The sequence below is a fragment of the Notechis scutatus genome, chromosome Z (genome assembly GCF_049901735.1).
Source record: "Notechis scutatus isolate UNSWTSFEM ecotype Mainland chromosome Z, rNotScu1.2, whole genome shotgun sequence".
NCBI lineage: Eukaryota > Metazoa > Chordata > Lepidosauria > Squamata > Elapidae > Notechis > Notechis scutatus.
In genome coordinates this window covers 121,337,934-121,342,381 of record NC_142025.1, presented here as the reverse complement: position 1 = coordinate 121,342,381, position 4,448 = coordinate 121,337,934, and positions in this window count along the sequence as shown.

Here is a 4,448-nt window from a genome sequence, read left to right as displayed (position 1 = left end):
GACAGATAGACATAGAGTGTGTGTGTGTGTATATACATATACATATACACATACACATACACATACACATACACACACACAACACACACACACACACACACATATATATATATATATATATATATATATATATATATATATATATATATATATATATATATATATATATAAAAAAATGTCTCACCTGTACCAACAAGGTGAGAAGTCCAAATTTCCAACCGAATACAAACAAGCAAGCAAGTCCAGTAATTACAGGGTTAAATTCCTTGAGCTGATAAAGTTCTTGGCAGTCTCACACAAGCTGTCTGCCAAGTCCGACAAGAAAGCAGGAATATAAATCACAAGCTGTCACCGCATTGGATACTTCCGAAGCTTCTCTCACTAAGTAATACGTTGTCCCGGACAAGTTCCCAGAGCGAACACACCCACTTTTATTCCCTGTGGGCGTGTCAGTCCCCTCATCTCAGTCTCTGATTCGTCCTTTCTTTGTGCGTTGCAGCTCACACTTTGGCCTGCGCCGTTGCCTCGCATCAAGCCAGCATTCCTCAGCTTGATCTTCAGTCAGAGGCTCTGATACGCTCTCCTGGTTATCTGCCGACACCTGAGGCACAATCAGGGAGGAAGGTCTTGTCAAGAGGAAAGTCCTGGGGAGGAAGGCAACTCCAAATCCTCTAACAAAGCAGGCTCAAACCTCAGAGCCAAATCCTCCTCTTCCTCATTGTCCAAGTCTCGTCCCTCTAACAGAGCAGGCTCAAACCTCCGAGCCACAACATACATACATACATACATACATACATACATACATGGCATTCAGCTTTGTTCGGTATTTTCCCCAAGTCATTGTAGTTGTGCTTTTAAAGTTGTAGCAACGTTTTGGCAGAATCTCATCTGCCATCATCAGGCTTCTGTATTGTGTTCATCTGTGAGTCAGACTTTACAGTGGTTTCAGATTTAAATTTGGGGCAGCCTATTGCTGTGCCAGAATGGTTTTTCTTCATCCTGATTGGTTGGGAGTCTTGGTCTGTGTTTATTGGTCTTGGAGTTTGCTGTGTTCTGCTTGATTGGTGTTTCTAATATCTTTTGTCTGTTTTGGGGCTCTTTTTGTATCTTGATTGGCTGGCAACATAGTGTTACTTTATTGGAGGCCTTTAGTGCAGCTTGGCTTCGGGTAAATGGATGGCTATCATTAGTTAGGGAGCTAGGTTTCATTTGGGTGCCTGGTTGGGGTGTGTTTGAGCTGGAGGTATCAGGGGGGATCTGTTTGTGCCCAGGTGTTTGCCTGGCTAGTGGTGTGGAGATTTTTTGTTTGTGAGTGCAGGCTTCCAAATGATTGACAGTCTGGTGGAATCATCTCTTCTATTCATGCTTTCTGGTCTTTTTTTCAATCTCTATGGCTTCTCTGATGATTCTGTGGCTGGGGTTTTCTATAGTGGCTAGGGTTTTGGTGCCATTGAAGTTGATGCTATGACCTGTGGCTTCCATGTGTTGGACTAGTGAGGAAGTGTGTTCCAGCTTTTTCACTGCATTTCTGTGTTCATCCAGGCGGGTACTTATTCTTCTATTGGTCTGTCCGATGTATGTGGCCGGGCATGATGCACAGGGGACTTCGTATATGCCTTGGTTTTCCAGGTCAATTTTATCTTTGGGGTTTCTAAGGATGGCTGCTATTTTTCTGTCTGTTTTGAAGGCAGTCTTGATGTGATGTCTGTGTAGTATCTTACTGATTTTGTCTGTAGTACCTCTTATGTAGGGCAGGACAGCTGTTCCATAGGTCTGTTCATCTTCTGGGTCTCTATTATGTCTCAGTGTGTTTTTGTGGATCAAGCCGGTGATTTTGCTTTTGTGGAAGCCGTTGGCTGTCAGTACTTTAGTCAGGGTGCATAGTTCAGTCTTTGTGTGTGTCTTGTCTGCCAGGTGTTTGGTTCTGGCAATTAGTGTTTTAGCCACGAGTTTATCTGTGCTGGGTGGTGGTGGGATTGGGCGTTGAGGTAGCGGTTAGTGTGTGTTTTCTTCTGGTATACGGTGTGTCCTAGTGTGCCATCTGTTTTTTTGTAGATGAGTACATCTAGGAATGGTAGTTGTTTGTTTCCGTTTCCATGGTGAACTTGATTTTGGGGTGTGCTGTTTAGGTGTGTTAGGAAATTGTTTAGGTTTTCTTTTCCATGGGGCCAAATCACAAATGTGTCATCGATGTATCTTAACGATAGTTTGGGTTTGTGGATGGCATTGGCCAGGGCTCTGGATTCGAATTCTTCCATGAACAGGTTTGCAATGACAGGTGACAGTGGTGATCCCATAGGGGCTCCTTCAATTTGTTTGTATCTTTGTCCTTTGTATATGAAATATGTGTTGGTTAAGCAGTGTTCTGTTAGTTCCATGAGGTGTTTAGCTGGTTGGTATTTATTTTTGATGATTTCAAGGGTCTCTTTTATCGGGACTTGAGTGAAGATTCTGCCGAAACGCTGCTACAACTTTAAAAGCACAACTACAATGACGTGGAAAATACCCTAACAAAGCTGAATGCCATACATGTAAGTACCCAAAACTTAAGAAAACATCTCTTGTGGAAAAAATCATCAAAAACCATCTTTTCCAGGAATTAAATTAGATAAATCTCAAAGCCCTGGGTCAACCAAGAAGAACTTTCACTTTCAATAACTTTCTTCTTCCTCCTGCGCATACTTGCCCGGCTGTCAACTTCTTTGTGGCGGCCATTACGGACCGCCGCTGCACCGTCCTGGTAAAGGGGTTCTGCCGGCCAGGGAGGGGGTCTGCAACACCCCAAACCCTTCCTCCGGATCCCCTTACCTTCAGCTACCCCTGCAGGGCAGCCTTGCTCCGCACCCGTCCGGTCGGAGCCCCAAAACGGCTAGCGCGCAGGGATCGCGCAGCTTCAGAATCCCTACCGCCGCGGCCGACAAACCGGCTATTTTGAGGTGCTGAAGGGAAAGTTTACTCTCCTCCCGACGGAATTAAGCCGGAAGGGAGAGGATAAAGAAAATATATAAATTTGGATCTTGTTGGAGGAGATGCCTTGAAGACTTGAGGACAGAAATATAATCTTAATAAGGCTTTAAAATATAGATTTGGACTCTTTTTTTTTTATTTGTTTGATACCACCCCTGGAAGAGGAAGGGGGAATTTTGGCTTGCTTGGATTTATTGAGGATTGTGGATTTTGGGATTGTTTTGCCTTTCTCTCGAATATTTGGTTGGTGTAAGAAGGAAGAGGAATAAAGAAAAGAAAAGATTTATTTATAATGGCTTTCCTTTTTGAAGACCTGAGGGATGAATATGAGCAAACAAAAGCAGCCTGCAAAGATGGCATGGAAAAAGCTTTTCTATTTCTAGAAATGGCGCTGGTCAATTACCAACAGACAATGGAACAGATGGAAACGAAGAAGAACAACAAGGAAGAGACGAAGACGCCATCTTCATTGAATCCCAAAACTTATCTAAGGAAGAAGGAAGGAAGAGAGCAAGGAAAATGAAGGACTTAAGATTTAAAAAAACATTTGAGAAAGAGAAAAATATGATGCAAAAATAAATATAATGATAACAAACAAGAGAAAAAGGGAACACAACAGAGAAGGGATCCCAGCAAGGCAGAGGTTAGAAGAAGAAGGGGGTAGGAAGATTTGGTGGGGAAGAAAGAAAGGGGAAAGGCGGAGAAAAGCCTCAAAGCTTTAAAATTGGATGGGAGAAGAGGGATTTTTTTAGAGACAAAGGATGAAATATAAATTTCTGTAAGAAAGATTCTGCTAAGGTACAGAAGATGGTATTGTAACATTTATATTTGAAATAGTAAATTAGAATGGTTTAAGATTTAATAAGAAATTAAAATGTTGAAGTTTAAAATTGAAATGTTGAAGTTTTTAATAATGATTGATTTAATAATGATTGATTTTTGAAATGTAATAAAATATCGAAGGAAAGGAGGATACAATGTATTTAAACATTTTTGGTGGATAGAATGTACCAAGCAGAACCAAATTGGGTATTTGTTATGTTGAATTTTAATTTTACTAACTTAGGGGGAGGATAGAAAGGCATCATACTCTGATTAGTGATTTCAGGAGAAATTCTTTTATTATAAGAAGAGATAGAGGGATAATGAATGGGCAAAAGATACAAATTTAATGATTTAATTAAGATGGATTAAATAAGATAGAATTGTGAAGAGTGATATGCGCTATTATTTTAGCCCATGCAAAGAGAGGTTACTGGGGCCAAGGTACTTTACTAAAAGATTTTTTTATGTTTGTTTGTGTTTGTTTGTGTTTTATGAGAATATTGGGGAAATTATTGTAGAAAGACAGGAAAGATTTAATATGTAATGATTTGTTTGTTGTTGAAACTTTTAATAAAACTTGTTTTAAAAAAAAAAAAAAAAAACTTAAGAAAACATATATATATTCTATCTCACCTGTGGCCACGAGGTGAGAGTCC